Source organism: Natrix helvetica (assembly GCF_964273705.1).
Source record: "Natrix helvetica genome assembly, chromosome: 2".
NCBI lineage: Eukaryota > Metazoa > Chordata > Lepidosauria > Squamata > Natricidae > Natrix > Natrix helvetica.
In genome coordinates, this window is record NC_138552.1 from 183,053,797 (window position 1) to 183,077,197 (window position 23,401).

The window sequence follows — 23,401 nt, forward strand, 5'->3', positions numbered from 1 at the left end:
GTGTTCACGCCTTTTTAAAAATGTCCAAAATGACCAACTTTTTTTCTCTGAGGCTTTTCTGAGCCTCAAAATGGTCACCGCTATCTTCGCAGGCCTTTCCGACCCACAAAATGGCCACCGATACTATGTGTGGCCAGGCGATCTGTAGAATGGCCACCGTACTTGCCTGGAACCGCTGCGCGCAAAACGGCCAGCCGCGCATCCCTTTGAGTGCCCAGAATCAAGGAGCGCTGCGGGGAAACAGCCATGGAGCCGTAGCTGATTGCAAGGCAGGCTTCCTGAGTAAACTCGTGGCCACAGGCAATCAGACGGCTGAGGAGAGGCAGACAGAGATCAGTTTCGAATTTCCCTCCAATTGGTAGAATAAAGGATTATTTAAGGAACCAGTTTAAAGGAACAACATTTTTTTGGGAAAATTCACCAATTAAAGATATAATTACATAATTTGGAGGAGAGATCAATTCTCACAGTCAGTCCAGGTTGGACCGAGTCTGAAAACTGGGGAGAAGCCACAAGGGCCTGATGACATCATAAGTGTAGACTCAGTCTGATTGGTTAATGGACAGATCATACCCAGTCTGGCTTCTGTCTCTACAATAACAGGAAAATGCTGTATTCAGTGTATAAGACACACCCAGATTTTCATCCTCTTTTTTGAGGGGAAAAAGGTGTGTCTTATTCTCCGAAAAATATGGTGAATTGCTTTATTTGATCAAGGCTAAAACAGATATGTTGTTATCTTTTACTGACATCAAAACTGAAATGACAAGATTTTGCTAATAGATTTGTTAATAGATAAGAGATGGGATATGGGAAGAAGACATCATGTGTTATATTTTAAGAGAAGGTGATAAGTTACTAAAGCTGTTTATATAGGTTGTGATGAAATTGAGAGATGCCTTCTTATTTATATTTATTTTCTTTTTCTTACTATATCCTTTTTTCCTATTCCTCTTTCTAGTTTTTCCTTTATTTCTTCTCTGCATATTTTATCTTCTCTTTTTCAATTGTTTTTTCACTTTGTGTAGTTTTAATGTTATAATTATACTGCAACTCTGAAAAAAAAACACTCATCTATTTGGTTGTCTTAAAGAACTGTGTGATCAAAAATACTGTGGAGTGGATATAATATCTACTTCCATATTTTGATACTAATGGATAATAGCATGGCATAATAGTTTCTGTAGGAAGTTGCTATGTAAGTATTAAGAACAAATACTACAATGTAATAGTTGTATTGTAAATATGAAATTGTTATCAGATGGGTGGGAGAAGAGCAACTTAAGAACTCGAATGCTCTCTTTGTAGCTAAGCAATAGTGCCATCTCATTCTTCCCAACTTCTTTGTGCTGTAACTGTTGTTAATGCCTTTATTGGTCTAATGTTCTATTTCTTTGTGTCTGCCAGTATACTGCAATGACCTCATGAGTTTCACCATCACTTAATTGTTGCCACTGAACCTTTTATATAAAAGTTGGTGCAATTTATCTCACTTCACTCTATCAAACTATTGGTATTGCTCAGTACTCCACTGAGCTGGGAAGTAAAATGTATGCATGGTGTCATGGATTGCTGTTTTTCTTTCTATTGCCAATTTCATATATTATTAAAATCTCATGCATAGGCACAACAAGGGTCCTAGCATTGAATGTATGATTCTTTCTGGGCTCAACTATCAGAAGAGATATCATTTTAGGCATTAGTTAGCAAATGTAGAAATCAGTTTATGTACATTTATGTGTGGGAGAGTCATTCTGTGTTGGATGCAGGGGCTTTTTACAGCTAAATCAAAAGTCACCTTGTGACAATTGTCACCATCTGAAGAGAAGTCCAAAGTTCCTACATCTTTGATTTATGGTCCCATCCTCTTGCTTACCCTGTCAACTGAATTAATATAATAAATCTGTGGCAACCGGCTTTCTCTGGTCAGAGATGGCAGTGGTGCCATATAAGGTCACTTCCTTTCAGGGATTGCTTAGTTGCTCATCAAATCCATCATAAATGTTCCAAGGTTAGTGAAAGAACCTTTTGAGCCCTCTGGATGCACTGGAAAAAAGGTAATATTTTTTTTATTAGAAATGCCAACCATTTCTCAAAAGCCATCCCTCCAGTTGCCTACTGGAGTAAAATGATCACACTTTTCAGTGGCCAGGGCCGGATTTTCCTATAGGCTAACTAGGCTTCAGCCTAGGGCCTCAAGATCAAGAGGGGCCTTTTATTTTTATTTATTATCCGTGCCACATTTTTTATAAAGGTTAGTACCAATTACAACATGTTTCATTTAATATATTGATATATATCACAGTAATGATGTATTTTATTATCTCTCATGTAATTTACAAACTTAAAAAAGGGAGGTGAAAGGTCTCATAAGTGGTTTAGCCTAGGGCCTCTTTTCATCTAAATCCGGCCCTGCCAGTGGCAAATAGATTGCTCAATTGTCATATGAATAGCTTTTCCATTCAACAAGTCTTCTACTTCAAATTCATCACAAAGAGAATTTGAAAGATCAAATCTAAAGAATCTCCCTCTGAATGCATTATCTTTCTAAATCTTACTGTGAGTTACTACCAAAATGCCTGTATGCAATATTATCCATCTGTTGCTCCTAAAGAATGCAAGGACCAACTACCACCTGGCACTCCATCAGCTTATAGTCAGATGAGTCACTCAGCTTTTGCATTAATTGCCAAGTAAGCTGAAATAAGGTCTTCAGGAACACAAGAACATTTGCACTTCTTTTCATCCTTCTGTAACCAAATGTTCAGGTTGCCGCCAAGAGGCAAAGAAGAGAGACACGATGAATGGCACATTGTTCCTCCAGAAGACAGTGACATGATAAAAGGTGGTAGAAGACTGACAAATGCAGAATTTGAAATGACAGGGGGAATCCAGGAAGAACAAACATCCTGCTTGAAGAGCATTTAAAAGACAATTGATCCTTTTTTGTTTAATAACGTGGATAAATGTACGTATCAAGAAGTATTTCAATTATGGCAACTTTTTTAATACAGCCAGAGAACTACAGTATATAGCAGTGATGGCGAACCTATGGAGCCATTTATCAGGGCACGTGAGGCGCTGCCTTGTCAGCTGGCCAGCATGCATGCTCACGCTGGCCAGCTGAGTTCACCTTTTTAAAAGCCATTTTTCGCCCTCCCCCGGCTCCAGAGGCTTTATAGGAGCCTGGGAAGGGCGAAAAGAGCCTCCCCCGCCCCCCGGAGCCCCCCCGGAGGCTTCAGGGATTGTCCGGAGGCTTCCCTGAAGCCTTCAGAACGCTTAAAACAACCCTCTGAGCAAACCGGAAGTGACTTCCGGTTTGACTTCCGGTTTGCTCGGAGAATCGTTTTAAGCATTCCAAAGGCTTCAGGGAACATCCGGAGGCTTCCCTGACACCTTCGGAGTGCTTAAAACGACCCTCCGAGCAAACTGGAAGTGACTTCCAGTTTGCTCGGAGGATCCTTTTGAGTGCTCCGAAGGCTTCAGTGACCATCCGGATGGTCCCTGAAGCCTTCGGAATGCTTAAAACCACCCTCCGAGCAAACCGGAAGTCACTTCCAGTTTGCTCAGAGGGTCGTTTTAAGCATTCTGAAGGCTTCAGGGAAGCCTCTGGATGGTCCCTGAAGCCTCCAGAGGGCCTCTGGGGGGGCGGGGGAGGCTCTTTTCGCCCTACCCAGGCTCCTATAAAGCCTCTGGAGCCTGGGGAGGGCGAAAAAAGCATGTAAAAATGGGGGGGCGCGCGCGTTGTGCACGCATGCTCACTGGGGGGTCACGCATTGCATTATGGGTGCGGCATGCCCGCACATGACCCCCCTGCGCTCCCCCCCACTTGTGGCACGCGAGCCAAAAAAGGTTCACCATCGCTGGTATATAGCATAATTATTTAATCATAAATATTAATATTCTTGCTGTTATAGGGTTATATATTGCCTTGGGATGTCCACATTTGCAAAAAGTTCAGTTTTGGGACAATCTGACAATCTTGTTAGGTGTTAATTCCCCCAAACAACAAAAACAAAGCTATATGAATTTGCTATATGCATATGACAGTTCAATATATGGATGATGCAAAAATAGGGACAAAATCAAATGGCTTAGAGGATAATAGAATAACAGAACAGAATAACAGAGTTGGAAGGGACCTTGGAGGTCTTCTAGTCCAACCCTCTGCTCAAGCAGGAGACCCTATATCATTCCACACAAGTGGTTGTAAGTGTTTAGCCTCTTCTTAAAAGCCTCTAGTGATGGAGCACTCTACAACGTCTATCAATAATATCAAGATTGTCAAATATAAATATTAAGATAATATATTATATATTATACTGATAGATCATAACAAGATTGTCAAAGGGCACTTGGACAAGCAGAAATGTTGGACAAACCCAACAAGAGGCATTCCAACAGGAAAAATACATGCTATGCAAAAATACAAAGTTCTACATTTGCGTATCTCAGCAGGTGTGTGGGTGGAATTAAATACACCAGTCTTCTTTATCCATAGAAGAATGGCAAAGATGAAAAGAGTTCTCAAAGCAAAATTTAGTAGTGGCTGTAGCTGTTGCTAGCCTACAAGGAATAATAACGGTACTCTTGAAGTGTCTGAAGGGCTATCATGTACAACAGTAGAGATTATTCAAATTTATTCCAGAAGATAGAATAAGCAATAATGGATTCAAATTGCAAAGTAGTTTTCAATTTTAACTTGATGAGATAGCAGTGAAAGCTTGGAAAAGAAATTCAGATGTGATTATTTTCCCTGTGACACTCTATGGAAGTGAAAGTTGGATTTTGAAGAAGTAATCTAAAAAGACTACTGAGAATTGTATAACTAACCCCCCCCCAAAAAAAAACCCTAAGCATAGAACAAGTCTATCCAATGTTCTCCATAAGGCTCAGGTAAGTGGGCTCAAATTCCGTATTTTGTACACATTATGCAAAGAACCTCAATAGTAAAGGAACAAGCAATCAAGAAATAGTCTGCGACTAGCATATGAAGACCTTTGAAAAGATATTCATATGCTGCAATGTAGCTAGATCCAGTGGTGGGTTTGTACCAGTTTTACTACCGGTTCGCCCGTGTGCATTTGTGCGCTCTCATGCATGTGTGATGCTTCTGGGCATGCGCAGAAGCATCCAGGCAGAGCCTCTCACCACTGCCACTATTGGTTCAGCTGAACCGGGCTGAACCAGGAGCAACCGATCTCTGCCTATATCTACAAAGTTCAGAATAGTGCAGGCAATGGAATTCCCAATTACATTCATGGAAACAAAATGTGGACTTTGAAGAAGCCAGATAAAAAAAAGTATTGCAATCAGGAATACTCCCGAAATGCTAAGAAAACAAACAAATGGATGAACCCAGAGTTTTCAAATGACCAGACTCAAATTATCCTACTGTTAACACATTATATGAAGATCTAGTTCTAATGTTCTGAAAGGGGAAAGGAAAGAGAATGGGAAGATCAGCAGCAAGATGGATCGGTTGCAGAGTCCATTGGAGTTGGATGACTGTAATCAATTTGGAAATGTATAATGTGATGAAATGATGGGTGCATAATTGGAAGGCCTGTAGTGCCAAATTAGGGATAAATTATCCTGCAGAAATTATCTGTATAGAGTTAATTTTAACTTGATGGCACACAATAAATCTATCATTTAATCAATAAGGTTTCACTTGGAGACTGAAAGAAATTGTGGTAAGAATATTCAACAATGGCACAGACTGCTTAAAGTGGTGTTGGATTATGCTCTAGAAATGTTTAACCAAAGGCTGTATGTTCCTCTGTGAAAATTTAATCTGTGGATCCCTGCATTGGAAAAGGACTAGATAATCTCCAAGATTATCTATAACTCCACATGATTGTATAATCCTTTGAAGTGGTCTCTGGTGGTTTATGTATGCACAATTGAATTTACATGCTTCTGGAGACAGAAAGAGTCTGGAAATATTGCATCAAATGCAAAGTACTTCAACTTGCAGAATGAAAGAAATAGGAGGTGTGCCAGAATTCTGCAAGTGATTAAACCTTATTTAAGAATGGAAACCTGCAAGTCTTCCATTAAAACAAACAGGATATTTTCCTTTGACATTCCTACTGCAGCTCAACTGTTAAGATTCTAGCTAAAATCATATAGTTCATGATGTGAAGCCTATATATTCTAATATTTCATACCAGACATGGCAATAAATCTTAACTCTCCAGACACTTAAACCTCTATAAAGGAAGTTTATATAGCAAAGGTTTTCAAAATTGATATGGTTACATAAAATACTTTATTTCAGACAAGATAGAAATAAATATGTAAAACATTTGCCTATTCACAACTCAGAAATCAATAAATGTGTGTGTGTGTGTGCGTGTTGTAAATTCTATGACTTTTCTTCCTTCATTTTTGAGTGTATAGACATGTGACCAATTTTCCCCATGCTTGGCATTGATAGATATTTGATATAATCAGTGTTTAGATAATGGTTCTGCCTTTCTTGAGAACTGAGGATCCCACCTTGCCAATGCATGCCTTTATATATATAATTCAAAAATGCTTTGAATAAACTACCTGAAAATAAGTTAATATGGCTGACTCCTCATAAAGCTTTGGTCTGCACCACTGCCCTGCCCTGTACGGCTTCAGTGGGCAGGAGCTCCGTGGTAGCCCTTGTTAGGAATGTAAGCTAACAGTTGGGTCAGCAATATATAAACCAGGATGGTAGTACTGTAGCTTTAAGTACTGCTGCAATGTGATTGGTTGCTGTTACCTCAAGCAGCCATAAGAGGGAGCCAGAATGACTGTTAGTTCTCTCTCTGTTTGTTAGACGCTGACTGGATACTGTATCGTGAGTTACTGTGTTGTTTGCTACTGTTAGCCTAAACTGATTATTTGATACTGGACTGTGTTCGAAGGATCATTCCTAAACTGAGAACATTGATAACTGACTGACTGAACCGTGTATGACTTGGACTGTAAATTAAACTCTGAATACCTCTATATTTCCACATAGTAAACTACTATATTTTATACTATTTGGTGTCCCTGTATGCTGGTTTCTGCATGTTCTTTCATACCACTCTCATTAGGCTTCTCTGCATACTCGCTCTCCTAACGGGGAGTTTACTTACTTAACAGCCCTGCAGCAGGACAGATGGAGACTGTGGAGGTCTGTGCCAGGTAGGAGCAGCCTAGCCAAGAGGCCAGAAGCAGCAATTATGGGATGGGGGTGGTCTGTAGAAGCTGCATTCCTCTGTCTGGAATCATCACTGGAGCCAAGAGGGTCAGGGCAGGCTACTTTGTATGGTTTGCATTGCATGGTATACTGGCAGCATTGAGAAATGTTTTGCTCACCTTTCTATCACAGGAATGTAGGCTGGGGCCTTAGCAGCCAGGGAAGACAGGGTTTTGGGGTGCAAGGGAGAAAGGTCTGATCTCCCCATATCTTCTTTGTCCCACTGCAAGGCTTCTATAGACCTCTTACCCACAGAAGCTGCAGGGATGCTGAGAGCAGCAAACCCAGGAGGACGAAGAGTCTGCATGAAGCCAGCAGGAGCAGGTCCAGCAGTGGGCCAGAGGCATGGGGGGATGAGAAAGTGATCCTGATGCACCACACAGATTTCTGCCTCATTGTATGGTAGTTTGAGCCTGAACAAGACATAAGCTTTAGGCCTGGTAGACTGCAAACTGTGGTTGCCTCCTGCTCCAAAGCCACTGGGTGAGCTTTAGAAGAGAGGGCCCTCAACTATGAGGTTGCCTGGTGTCCTGGGCAGGGCCAGGGCTGATGAGAGGGCACCGGAAACATCTCCAGGTGTCTGGAGAGACAGAATGAGAGGCAGGTCCTGCCCGTCACTGGCTCAGCCAATCTACAAGGTTGCGATTAAGGGGCCACCTAGTCAGACTGTGTGCCTCCTCCTGCACACAGATTTGGCCAGTGGAATCATGCTGGTGGGGCAGCAAGGAAACAAGCCTCCATGAAGGGACCGGACTGCCTCAGGGATTGCTATCCATGTTTGTGAGGAGACATGTGGTTGTGCTGGTTCCTCTGCTGCCACATCTACCTCCTTCACTAGGGCTTATTTTTGGGCAGGACTTATTTTAGGCCCATGCTTAAAAACCAGGCAAGGGCTTATTTTCGGGATAGGTCTTCTTTTCAAAGAAACGCTGTATGTATATACATTTTGAAAGAGCAGCGTCAATCCTTCATATCTTTGTTCTGGTGCACCAAGTTCTTAAGGTAATCTTTGATAAATTTGTAGCATATTAAATTAAAAATATACCCTTTGCACATTTTATCATCCTCCCACATAAAAATACTGCTCATTATTTCATAAAAGCAATTTCATAAATTTGACTTAGGGTTGTAGCCAAACTAATAAGTTAAAGAAATTATAAACAACCAATACAAAGCATCTGTCTGTGTTATGAAGCAGGCTAAACTAGTATTGAATATATATGAATGTGGTTTAAATTATTAAATGACCCTACAGTAACCATGGGAACATGGAGGTAAGAAGCACGAACATGGAAAGTTCTACACAGTCAAAACTGAATTAATTACCTGTACATTGACAGGTATATGTGAGCTGAGTATACATGAGTTGAGATGGAATAGAATTAGACAATTTCAGTCAGAAGAGTATACTGTTTACTACTCAGGACATTAGAAACCCAGAATGAACAAAAGTTGGTTACAGTTCAATCAATGGCTGATTAATAACAATTAGACTGCCCTTATTATGATTATCCCTATTACTAATGTAGAAGAAGAAAAGGTTGATAGGTTTCATGATAAAGTTCAATTTGAAACCTATAGAACATGGAAGCAAATATGCTGCCTGTGGCTGGACACTGGAATGCCAAACTGGAAATATTAAGGAGGAAAATGTACTTGGACTGTATGACTTAAGAAACCAAAATGAAGCAAGAAAATAACTTATATTTATGCTAGTCCAATGGTTTCTTTATTTATAACATAGTTTTCAAGCAATTAAAACAACACCTATATGGACATCACCAGATGGAGTACCAGAAATCATCAGAAATCAAATGGATTATATTGGTAGAAGGCAATAAAAATGTTCAGTTATACCAGGAAAGATTTGGCTAGGGCAGGCTGTGCAACAGATCACAAAGTGTTCATTGCAAGTTCCATGTTATGCTGAAGGTGAAGAAGAAAACCACCTAATTCCCATGATACAATTTTCATCTAAGGGGGGGAGGGAGATTGTTGAATAAATCAACTCAGAGTTCTCACTCAAAGTACAAATCACCAAGCTCAAATGATCATAACAGGGACATAATATGCAAAGATCTAGCTCTCTTGGGAAGACAGTAATACTGCTGAAAGTTGGAGAAGAGGATGGCCAGCCACAAGATAGATGGACTCAATTATATTAAATAGAGTACATTGGTGGAAGACTTAAAGTAGAGGTCCCCAATCCACCAGATCCCAGGATCTAACAGGCCAGAGGTGGGTTGCTCTCAGTTTAGACCAGTAGTGATAATTGGGCATGGGTCACCAAACCAGTAGTGATGGCTGGCTGGCCACGCCCCTGTACCAGCTTGCTCCAACGCTCATCATGCCTTGCCTTCACCACGTGCATCCACACAACTGCCTTCTAGTGCCTACACACAGGTAAGCAGCATGGGCTGCACAGGGAGCCCCAAGGCTTCGCAACCACCGCTTCATAAGTGGGATTGAGCCTCCCCACCTCCTCAATGCACAGCGGCAGGAGGTGGAAGTTTCCTTTGCTGCCTGCGAGATCCTGGGGGGGGGGGTGTCAAGCAGCCAAGCAAATATGCCAGGATCTGCCAGCTGCCTCTAATCTGCAGTTTAATTGTGAGCAGGGTGCATTGCAGCTGGCAGATTCCTGGCTTGCTCACTCGGCTGCTGCCCCCCCCCTGGAGCTCACAGGCAGTGAACAAAAACACACACACTTCGGACCCTCCAGATCTCCTGCGTTCAGCTCAGCGCGGCTCGGGTTGCTGCTTTCTTTGGCCTTTTTTTTAAATAAAAGTTTTACAGTATATTTTATTTCCCATCTCCAATCTGAAACATAAATTTGCCAAACCACTCTCACAAAATAAGCCACACCCACAGAACTGGTAGTAAAAAAAAAATGAAACCCACCCCTGTAACAGACTTGTTAGAAATTGGACTATGTAAGTGGCAGGTGAGCTAATGAAGCTTTATCTGCACATGCACAGAATCTAGGTTGCTTGCAAAACCATTCCCACCCCACCCCACCCCCAATCCATGGGAAAAAAAATATGTTCCTGAAACTGGTCCCTTGTGCCAGAAAGGTTGGGGACCGCTGACCAATTGGATCCTATGACTATGTATGAGGGCACAGAAATTTGATAGCACCTAACCATTAGCCAATCCCTTATGGTACAGGATAATTATACATTATTTTGAAATAACTGGAAATTAGCCATACTATCCCACCCTTGCAACCCTTCCTCCCCCAACAAAGCACCCAAGCTTCTAAAGCAGAGCTGAAATTATGTTTTCAATAACCTAGCACAAGGTGTCAAACTCAAGGGACATGGGCCAAATCCAGTCTGCGGGGTGTTTAGATCTGGCCCATGAAGGCTGCCCTGGAAACAGGTAAGGACTAACCTGCAGTGCCTCTGCCAGTGCAGCCCTTCCAAGGCCATTTTTGGCCATGACAGTTTCCTGAAGCCCTCTGCCAGTGAAAGCAAAGCTTGTGCACAGCCTTCTTGGGCTCCAGTTTTGCTGGCAGAGAGCTGCAGCAGGCCATCGTGGCTGAAAATGAGTGATGTTGAGCTGACATAAGTGATATCGAGCTGGCTGCATCCACCTGGGCCATGCCCATCCAGTCCCCCGAGGTCAAACACAACCCTGATGCGGTCCTCAATGAAATCGACTTTGGCATCCCTGACCTAGCAAAATAGTCAAACAATAGCAGTAGCACTTAGACTTAGATACCATTTCATAGTGCTTTACAGCCCGCTCTAAGGAGTTTACAGAGTCAGCACATTGCCCCCAACAATTTGGGTCCTCATTTTACCGACCTCAGAAGGATGGAAGGCTGAGTCAACCTTGAGCCTGGTGAGATTCGATCTGCCAAACTGCTTGCAGGTGGTGATCAGCAGAAGTAGCCTGCAGTACCACTGTGCCACTATGGCTCTTAAGCACATGAAAGGCTTCTATTCAGTGTATCAATTCAGCAGTAAGAAGCAATGGAGCAATACACTATAAAAATGCTAATATATAAAAAAATCACTTCTTAAAACATTTGCATTTAGAGCAGGCAAGGACATTATTATGGATTTTATGTTTCTTTGTTTGTTTATTAAATAGATTTATATGGCCTCTGAACTTAAACACAATAAATATAAAACTATGTCCCTTTATATGCTTTGAAACTCCAGTATTATTTCTTCATTAACTGTTTAGATATATAGAACTCAGGTGACTGTAATGTTACTTGACAATGCAAAGGGGATCTTTAATAATATTGTCAGTGTCAAACACAATTAGTTTGGCAATATCCCTCTGTGTCCTGGAATGTCCCTTCACTCATGAGCAGTGATGCCCAACTGAGTTAATGATCTGGTTTTAATTATAAAGGAGACCCTGAGCTGGGAAACCATTTTAATCCCCTGTAAATTATTATGGAGGCAATTCCTTACACAAATATTACTGCAAAATTCACTCTCTGGTGATGGAAGCCCACTCAAAATGAAAAGAGAAGAAAGTAATATTTCATAGTCTTCTGGCTTGATGAACTCTTGTACCGCAAAACTCTTGTTTTGTTTTTGTTTCCTAATGAAATATTAGGTAAAACAAGACAGCAATGACATGTGTTGTTGTGTTTCTGTCAGATAAATTTCACACGAAGCTGAGTTAGATAATCTTTTTCATCTAATTCAGTGGCTTCCTAAATGGTCTGGCAGAAGTTTCCTCCCCCCACCATGTTTCCTACTGACGTCTCTTTGTGATGGGCATTGTATAAAATGTGTGGCATTCTGCTAATGAATTAGTGGTATATTAATCTGCTACTTTGATTTAAAGGCAGCAAATGGGCAAAGCTAATGGTCCCTTATCATAATTCTTTAACTATCTGGTAGAAAAAATCTTTAAAACCCTTAACCCCTTTCACACAATCAATATGCCATGATATTATAGGCCCCCTATAATATCATTTCTACTTCTCCATACCCACTTTTGGTACCATGCTGGCAGAGACATCTTCAGACAGCACTGGCTCCATGAACCTTGAAAAAGACATGAGCATGATTCCATATAATCGGCAACGACTAGCAGAGTAAAATCCTTTACACCTACTTTGAATAGCCTGTGAGTTTAGACACGATACAGTTAGAATTGTTTGTGCAAAACTATGCATACTCATTCCCTAAAGGGCTAGTAAAGTGGCCATTTTTTATGCCTGATTATCTATCATATAGTAGCCCTTCAAAGTATATACTCACCATGAAGATTCTTCCACAATCGTGATTATTTATGCAGGGGCATAGAAATAAGGAGAGAGAGATACAGTTCCTATATGGTGTAATAGAATAATTCCTCCAAAATCCCCAATAACGTACTTTGAGATAAACTAATACTAAACAGAAGTAAGATGAAAACAGTGTGAGTAGTTGGCCCTTAATTCTGGGAATCATAAGGGTGGCATATTTTGGATAAAGAAACATTATTTTTCTATTAGTATCTATGGAGATTCTCAGTCATCCAGGTCAAAGTTGTCCCAAAGATTCTTTTTCCAAAAGGCAACTGGATTTTGTTTTTCCTTGAAGAAGTTTCACTTTTCACCCAAGAAGCTTCTTCATTCCACTGGTTTATTGTTCTCACTGACAGGAAATTTCTCCTTAGTTCTAGGTTGGATCTCTCTTTGATTAGTTTCCACCCATTGGTTCTTGACTTACCTTCTGATGCTTTGGAAAACAAGTTCACCCCCTCTTCTTTGTGGCAGCCCCTGAAATATTGGAAGACTGCTATCGTGTCACCCCAATCCTTCCTTTCACTAGATTAGCCAGTCCCAATTCCTGCAACTGTTCTTCATATGTTTTAGCCTCCAGCCCTCTAATAATCTTTGATACTGTTCTCTGCACTCTTTCTAGAATCTCAACATAGTTTTTCTAACATGGTTACTAAAACTGGATGCAGTATTCCAACTGTGGTCTTACCAAGACATTATTAAGTGGAAGTAATACCTAATATGATCTTCGTAGTATCTCTGTGTTGATGCAGCCTATGACTGAATTGACTTTTTTGGCAGCTGCTACACACTGCTGGCTCATATATAAGTTATTGTCCACTAGGACTCCTAGGGCCTCCGATTTTGGGAAATTGATCTGTAAAAAAACAAACCAGATTTAAACATTGTTTATATTTAGAGGATACACACACACAGACACACAAACCTCCAGGGTTGTATGCTAAAGTGGAAAAAGAAGATGGTTGTAAATTGTTTCCCCATTTTTATGAAAAGTGAGTGGATGCATCCACGAGGTTTCCAAATTATGAACTGTACTTAATTTAATAAAAGAGGGAGTATGCAGTGGCCTAGAGGTGGAGCTCTTGCCTTACAATTAGAAAGTTGTGAGTTCGATCCTAGATAGAGGCAGATATTTCTCTCTCTGGCACACTGAGAATATATCTGCTGAACAAAACTCTGCATTGGTGACAGGAAAGGCATCTGGCCATTAAAACACTCTGCCAGCTCTATTTAGTTGCCCAGACTCCACCCCGCAAGGGATTATGAGTTTGTTCAAAGAAGATGACTTAATTTAATAAAAGACTCAGACATTGTTATGTATTTCAATCCAAGACAATTCATGCATTTTTAAAAACAATTTGACATATGATTTATATTTTTAAATAAGTTTGCATCAAGAAAAGGATTTGAATTATGAAAACATATTCTAAAAATATCCAATGCTCAGAATGTGTCTTTTGTCCATGTGCTCATGAATTCAGTGGTAGTGCCAGAGTGGAATAGGGGGTTAAAACAAAAGGAGTAACATATATTAGGGAACAGAAGACTAGTTTACAATTAGTCTCACAGCTAAAATAAATGCATGGATGTAAGAGGATGTTCTGTATCCTTAAAGCTAAGAATTCCACAATCGAACATGAAATTCTTGATTCAAATGTGCTTATTCCCTATTGCCCTTCAACATGAATTTATCTCTCAGAATAGCAAAGGCATCTGTAGGTCACAAAGCAGTTCATATATCCAGTCTTTTAATCTCATAATATTCTAAGTATCAGTACATTTTAGCTGAGGTATTACCTTCAATATTATTGCATTTTTACTGTAAATTAATACCCTTATGATAATATGAATTGACATCACTTTTACAAAGGAAATTTTACCAAGTGTGTTGTCATGTACATTTTTATAATACAATAGCATCAAAGGTCTCATATTAAAACATTGATTTATTGAAATGTCTTTATAACAAAATTGTCAAGTACACGTTGTAATCCAGATAAAATTTTAGATTTTATATTAATTTATTTCATTAGGAAGCTTAGTGTCACAAGTAGATAGAGAGAAAATGATATAAGGTCATCTCTCCAAAAATATACTGAGCCTGCAATAACATGTCATAAATAATTACAGTAAGGCTTTTAGAAACTCTTGATCTGAATAACTATGAACTTGTTTATTTAAATATTAATACCTCATTTTATCAATGGAAATCCAGAAGTAAATTGCACACTGGATGTGAAACAGGCAAAATATTTAGCTTTTTTTTTAAAAAAATAAATGAACATTATTATTCAATAGTGGGAAAAAAGAAAGGTAAGTTTAGTAAATAAACTCATGCAAGATACTGAAATGGAGACTTTTGGGCAGAAGGTTGTGTTATGTAAAATATTTCATTTTAGCTTCTGACTTCCTTGAGATGATCCTCAAATATAGAGTAGAATGAGATACTTGGAGTGATTTTAATTTTATTAAATATTGAATAAGGATCTCTAATTTACTCTGTCCTCACTCTTTCCTCCAGCGTGTATTTGAGGAGCTGCCAAAGAGTATTATCTTTTTTATCAGAGGACCCTCAGGTAGTGATGGGGGGGGGGATTGAGAGAGTTTAAACATTTATTCACCTTACCATTTCTGATTACCATTTTTTTGAATTTGTAAGAAGTATTATGGCCTTTTTAACTGCCTGGCTTATATCTGGTATGCTTTACAGTCTAATTTTCCTGTACATTATATCTCATTCAAATAAAGAATATCATTAGTGTGTGTGTGTGTGTGTGTGTGTGTGTGTGTGCAGTGGTGGGATCCTCCTGTTTTAACAACTGGTTCCGTGATCACACGCTTTGCATGCCCAGTTTGAAGAAATCTTCACTTCACTTCCGGGTTTCTTCGGAGGAGTAAAGCAGCTGATTGCTCTGTCACACTAATCAGCTGAGAAGATAAAGGAAAGAAAATAGCGGGATGGGCAGGCGGGAGGGGCCATCTGATCGTCAGAGCTACCAGTTCACCGGAACCAGTCCAAACTGGTAGAATCTCACCGAGGTGTGGGTTCTGGCAGTCACTACTGCCGGTTCGCTCATGGGCCTGCTGTGTGCACTTGATGCATGCTGCGCGCACATGCGCAATACAATAAAAATTGTTCTGCACATGCACTCAACCAGTTTGGGGACGTGGCAGGCCTGGGTTGCTGCCGGTCCCAGTGACCCAGGCCACCAAACCACTACCGGTTCAGCTGAATCTGTCCAAACTGGTAGGAACCCACCACTGATCCCACCGTGTGTGTGTGTGTAAAATTGGACCTTGCCCAGTCTTATTGTAGCAAAAATTCAGGAACTGCAACTGGAGGCCCTGTATTATTATGCTTGAACTGAACAATGCTCAAGAGTTGATCCTTCACATTTCATACTGTAGTTAAAACCCTGAAGAACTGCTGTGACTCAGAAAAACAGCATCAAGAGCTGTGGTGGCACAGTAGTTAGAATGCAGTACAGCAGGCTAAATCTGCTCACTGCTGGCTACCAGCAGTTCAGTTCTCACTGGCTCAAGGTTGACTCAGCCTTCCATCCTTGCGAGGTCGGTAAAATGAGGTCCCAGATTGGTGGGGGCATGTGCTCACTTTGTAAACCACTTAGAGAGGGCTGTAAATCACTGGGAAGTGGTATATAAGTCTAAGTGCTATTGCTATCAGCATAGATTAGTAACATAACTCTGAGATGTACTTCTAGAAACCAGTACAGTCGAACATCTGGTAAAAACCATAATTTGTTCCATAACTTTGGTCACAAAATGATTTGGTTGTGACCCAAACCTAACTTTGGAAATTTGGCATTTACAAAAAAAAAATGGTGTGGAAGGTGAAATCGGCCATGAAAAAAAAAGTTGTGATTTTTTTGGTCGGAACCCAAGTTGGTCATGGTCAGAAGCATTCATGACCAGAAGTTCTACCGTATATGTACTACGTGAATCAGATATAGCTTCTGTCAGATTCAACCCTAGCATCTAGACCAGTGGTTCTCAACCTGTGGGTCAAGACCCCTTTGAGGGTCGAACGACCCTTTCACAGGGGTCACCTAAGACCATCGGAAAAAAAAATATTTTTGATGGTCTTAGGAACCGAGATACCAATTTTATGGTTGGGGGTCACCACAACATGAGGAACTGTATTAAAGGGTCGGGGCATTGGGAAGGTTGAGAACCACTGATCTAGGCTATGGCTAAAGCATTTAGTAGGATGGATTTACAGTTTCTTTAGTGTTTCCTAGTATCTAGGAAGCTCCTAGATTTGATGAGACATGTTCTATAATGAAACTATAGGAGGAAATAATGTGCTTCATCTCTTGCCACCCACACAATCCAAATCTTTCTCTGTTTTGCTGTCTTGAAATTTAAAGAGCTCTCCACCTGCAGTGTTGTGTGAGATTCCCTACATTGATTTTAGCTGCTCTTTGGCAGCAGATGGTAACTCTGCTCTTGATAGTTTTTCTTACCTGCCTTTATCCTGTATTGTAATGTGCTGCAGTCTGCTTACTCTGATTAACTGTAGCCATGCAGAAAGTTCTCTGTATTTCTTTTTGTACCATTTACCTAATGAAACAATCTGTAACAGAAGCTCAATTCAGTATACTGAACACCTAAGTGAAAAGATCCTGGTAGAGACTATGAAACCTCTCAGATCTCTGTTTACTCTGTGACAATTTTGATTAATTTCAATAATTCTAAATGCGGCATGAAATCCTGAGTCTTTGGTTTAGTGTAGAGCATGGGTGTCCAAGTCAATTTAATTGTGTTTGACTTCAGGGGGGGCGGGGGGCATGGCCAGCTCGATGTCACTCATGTCAGGGGCACCTGGGGTGGCCTGGGCTGGGGGGATCCTCCTGCAGCCCTCTGCCAGCGAAAACAGAGTTTGGGAGGGCCATGCAGAGGACCGCCAGCCGGTCCTCCACTGTTTACAGGGCAGCACCCTGCAGGCCACATCTAGCCTACAGGCCTTGAGTTTGATACCCGTAGTGTAAAGGTATAGGAAGTCACAAGTCTACAGTTGGTAGCCTGTTATAGATTAAAGGGAGAGCCATGACTTCACTTCCTGCCCAACTCTGTGTTACACCTTCTAGTGGTTTGTTTTGTTGTACATGGATTCATAGCTAGTGATTTACCCTCCATGCACAGAGCAGACACTCAACAAAAGAAACTTCAGCAGCACAGTTGGTCACCCTAGATGAGGGCAATGCTATTGGAAGTGTTGGGCAATAGACACATTGCAACTGGTCAGAGAAAAGTAACTCACACCAAAACATATACGTGCATAAGGGCATATTCAAACACACCTACACATCTCTATACCTAAGGGTAATGCAAAAGTCTGGATCATTCTGTTCAAACTCCAGTATGTTTGTTTGTTTGTTTGTTTCCAGGCATTTGTCTCATGCCAAGAGTGAGATCTGCCATAAGTATAGCCCACTGAAGGAGTTTCAATATTAATATTGTTATTGTTCTCTCTGCAAAATGAACAAATATGAATCTAGAACAGAACAACAGAGGCAGGTGAATCAATATCAGCAATCTGTGATGACATTATGCTGCCTATATCACGAAATAAGAGTCAAATAGTAGTCATACATTCTTTGTTTGGTTCCCCCAAGCATTTCACCATCCTTCTTTCTGCTTTGTCTGAAAATATGACCAGGAAGGCCCCTATCCATTCCCTAACAGGAAGCCTTTCTGATAGTAAAAGTGACTACTCAAGTTTAGCTTATACCTTATGTGCACAGCATTTCATAGAGAGAAGAACTGGTGAAAAATTAAAATCCTGCCTTGAAATGTCCCTCTGGTTGTAAGATTTTTATACTTTAATTCGTAAAATTGTAGAATCATAAAGTTGGAAGAAACCTTAGGGCCCATTCCCTTGATCCATGCACCAGAACCACTAGAGCTTCTCTGACAGAACACCATTCCACTTTTGCCTGAGGATGTTCAAGTCGTTTTACGACGCCTTGTTCCTCTGGTTCATACAGTAAAAAAGATGCTTATTATTAAAAATGGTATGCTACTTTTCTAAATTGCCTCTGAGTGATGTAAAACAAGAAAATAGAAAACCAGAAGAATAACAAGCAGAATATGTGATTATATCACTAACCATGAGAGGCAGATTAAAACAATGATAATAAAAAATAATAATCCCTAAACTTTCTCCTCCACAGCTAAATTTTCATCTATTTATAGAAACTCATTAGGAAGTAGGGAGCTGTTCAGTGGTGGGGTTCAGCCCGTTCGCACCTGTTCAGGAGAACCGGCTGTTAACTTTCTAAGCAGTTCAGAGAACTGGTTGTTGGAAGAAATCTAATTTTGTTTTTGTTTTTTTAAACTTTACAAGGCTAATCCTGTAAGGAAGGCAGGATGGAAACATTATGGTGTTGTTTCTAGCCTAAACTTTATCGCCCTGATTACAGAAACTGCCTCTCTGGTTAACCCTTATTACATTGTAACCGCTAAAGCCTGATTGACATTGAGTTGCTCACACCCACCTAGTCACATGACAATTGAGTCCTGCCTACCCAGCTAGTCATTAGGGCAGAGAACTGGTTGCTAAATTATTTGAATCCCACCACTGGAGCTGTTATTATATAAAGGCAGATTGTTCCACAGAAAGGGTACCACCATTGTGAAGACAATGTGATAGGGTCTCTATAGATATGATCTCTTTGAAGATGGGATCCTTTTCAGAACCTCTGTCCCAGAACTTACTGGCTGGGCAGAGCTCTTAGATAAAATTGGTCTGGAGCCATGTAAGACTTAAAAGGTAACCCGGAAATGAGCCCAAAAATTGACTAGGAGCCAGTGCAGTAGAAATGTTACGTGGGCAAATCTTAATGCGTTGAACACCAGACCATTGCATGCTGAACTAGTTAATGAATCTAATTTAAGCTTCAAGGTAGTCCTCAAAGGTAGTCCCACACACACTGGTTTGTAGTAGCCCAGGTTCCTCTTGATATTTTGCCTGAACCTACTTCTTTTGATCCACTGACTTTGGTTCTATGTTTTCTCTCTATTTGCTCTAATTTATGATAAAGGTTTTTTTAGACCCTGTTTTATGCCTATGGGACTTAAAGTGACATTTTAGAAGCTGGAGTCCTAACTTCCTCATGCAAGTTCAATATATCCAATGAACAGTGCTGAGAGCTTTTCCAAAATGGAAAATATGTCTTGACTTTTTTTTTCTTGTGATGTCATTTTCAAGCCCATCAACTTCTTGTCCTAGCAAGAAAATGGGAATTTATTCTGACACCAAGGATAAAAAGTGCATTAACTATATTAGGTGACAGGTGAATTGAAACAGAAGCAATAGAAGTAGGCTAGAAATCAGAATGTGCCTTCGGTGTTTAGTCATGCTGGCCACATGACCACGGAGACGTCTTCGGACAATGCTGGCTCCTCGGCTTAGAAATGGAGATGAGCACCGGCCCCTAGAGTTGGGAACGACTAGCACATACGTATGTGCAAAAGGAACCTTTACCTTTAGGAATCAGCAGTTGAAACCACAAATTCCATGAATGTAGTGTTTTCTGTTTTCTGATGAGTGGAAAAAATCTGCTTTCTCTAGAATTACTGTTTTCATTGTTATGTATTGTGTTGTTTTGTTGATCATCTGTTAATAAAATAATAGGAGTGTTGAGAGAAATGAAAGCTCTAAAATCTGCATTTTTTTTCAGTGTTTAGAGTAGATTGACCAGGAGACCTATTCCATCTCCTGGTTTATTTGCAAAAAGGAACAGGAGGAAACCCCATGAAGATCGTTCTGTAAACTTTTCACTCCATTTAACACGCAATGACCCACCCAGTTAAAACAAGTGGAAATACTGTTATTTGCACCAAGCAATCATCTGCTTTGCAGATATTTGATTGGTTAAATTTAACTAAATTTAATTCATTGAAAAAAAAATCTAAACAGTACAACCCAGTGGTTGGGGGGACAATTTGCAGAACTTATTTCTACCATCTATTCACTGTACGAATAAATGCCAATGATAGTTATTTTGGGAAGGTTATTAGTCATTTTGGGAAGGTACCAAACTGAATGATTTTACAGCATACACTTTAAAAACCTTTTTATTCACTACTTCATACTGATGGTAAATGTTGTTTTCAACTTTCTGCAGTTAATCTACTTTCTGCTGTCTCTTTACTTGCCAACACTACCTATAGATGCCAAGTCAACATAACCAACTATTACATATGTACTAATAAAGGGTTGACATGAGGGGACCTTGGTGCTCTCTGAACCTGCTTCTTTTCTTGCATATATTTCATTACCCAAACTAGGCAACATCATCAGAGCTAGTTAGGAGTGCAGTTTTCTCTCAGTTTATATTATAGTGGGTTGCCTGTCAGCATTGGTGGGATTGGTTTTAGAGATGTTTGGATTGAGAAAAATCGCCCATACCAACCAGGTGGTCCACTATCAAATCAACAACCCAACCTCTCCCAAGAGAAGCTGTGTAAGGACTTTATTTAGATGACCCCAAACACACTGCAGCAACCCTATACAGTAGAAAAAACGAAATAGAGCATCTGTACAACAAATTCCAACAAAATGGATATCCACACAACTTTATCAAGCTCCCTGGCCACTCAACCCAATACAGCACAACCAACCCAAGCCCTAAAAAGAATTACACTGCCATACATACTATCTCAAAAATCATCAACAGACTACTGTCCTTCTGGAAGAAATGTCCTTCTGGGTTCAGTTCCAAGTGTGGAAAAAGACACTGGAGACATGGAGGCTGCTTGGAAAGATGGTTTAATGGTGAACAGGATCACATGGCTTGAGCTCCTGAACAGAAAAGGGGGATCATGTGCTTCACGATGTTGGGTGAAGAAGAAAAAAGGGTTGAGATGCTGAAGGTCTCTTGTTTTATGCCCTCTCTGGCCTTTGATCTTGATCTTGTATTCTGATTGGTTGTCAGACTCCCACAGGGCCATGCAGGAGCAACTCTGTAGGCGGTGCAACTCTGTGAGTCCAAGTTTGGTTGAGCATTGCTTCTTCCCAGGTGCCATGTGGTGAGGTGTGTAGAAGGCTAATCCTACCTTTGTTATGTAGAATAGACTGGCCCAGGCCCCTAATGGCCTATTGACAAAGGTGGGGGTGGCCCTCGTTTCTGCCTCTCTTGAGTTTCTACTTCTCTTTTTAGGGGAAATATTCTGCCTTTTAAATATTTCCTAGGATATCTAATTCTTCTAGGAGAGGGGTGGGTGCTAACTTCCTACACTACTACAACCCACATGGAATCAACATAGCACACAAGCCAACTAAATCTCTTCAAAACATCCTAAACAGACCAAAAGACCAGCAACCCCAGAAGAAGAAGAAAAACAGGAGTCATCTACAACATACAATGTAAACACTGCAACAACCACTATGTAGAACAAACAGGGAGAATACTGGCAGAATGCATCCACAAAAATCAACTAGCAGTCAGAAGACATGATGAAAATTATTTAATTTTGCAACATATAAACATAATTTCAATTGCAAAAATGTGACTATCTTAGACCAAGCCAAGTCCAAAAATGCCAGGGAATTTCTCGAAGCCTGGTATTCTGACAAATCAGCCATCAATGGATACATAGACATTAACAACTTCTATACACTATGCAAAAGAGACTATTGCCCTGCCCAAAAAGGAACAAAAAGACCCAAGCACCTCTCCACCAGCAATAAGCACCCAGATCATCATAGATTAACTTCAAGGTTAACATCAGACTAACAATCATGTAAACAATACCCTAATCAAGAAACTGCCAAAGAAGTTAACAGCAAATACCCCAACCAAAGAATCTCTAAAACCATCTCCATCAACACTGACAGAAAAAGCCAGTAGAATATAAAGTTATAGCAAACTGCACTCCTTACTACAGCTGATTTTACCTAGTTTGGGTAATGAAACATCTGCAAGAAAAACTAGCTCAGAGAACATCAATATGTAAATGAGAGAAAGGAGACTATATATATTAGTCTATATTTATTCAGTGTCAATATTGCACTTTACCATTGGACTATACATAATTATGCTAATTACAAGTTAGCATTTCTTCATCTACATATTTTGTACATTTCTTGTGTGTACCTTTTGCAAATGTGTATTTTTGCATCCTGTTCCCTTAAAGATGAAAGATATTATTTTTGAAATAAGATATAGTTTAAGAGGAACAGTAGTGTATTCTGTGAATTGCATGTTTTGGGCCTATACTAAATTCTATTTTGGAAGATTGTATTATTTTGCTTAAAGAGACTATTTATTCTCCACAATATCTCCATATTTTAAAAAGCAAGCATATAGCATTACGATGAATAGTGCTTTCATCTGAAAGGTGTAATTCTTGTTATCAAGAATATTTTATTTCAAGGCCAAAGATATATAAAGAATTTTGAAAAATTCAAAGGTATATTGTGCTGTGTAGTAAACTCCAAAATACAAATTTCTCTGATTTTTTCGAAAGGATTTTGAAGTAGAAGTTTTTCGTAAGTAACACAATTGGCTAATATCTGCTGTTTACATTAAAATTGATTGTTTTGGGGTCCTGGGCATTTCCTTCCTTCCTTCCTTCCTTCCTTCCTTCCTTCCTTCCTTCCTTCCTTCCTTCCTTCCTTCCTTCCTTCTGTAGGAAGAAATGTCCTTCTGGGTTCGGCTCCAAGTGGGGAAAAAGACACTGGAGACATGGAGGCTGCTTGGAAAGATGGTTTAATGGTGGACAGGACCACATGGCTTGAGCCCTGAACATAAAAGGTGATCACATGCTTCAATGTTGGTGGAGAAGAAGAGAAGGGAAGAGAAGGACTGAAGAAGGGCTTGCAGGGATTTTTATAATCTGTTTGGCCCCACCTATCTGTTTCCTGTTCCTGTGTAAGAAATGTATTCTGATTGGCTGTC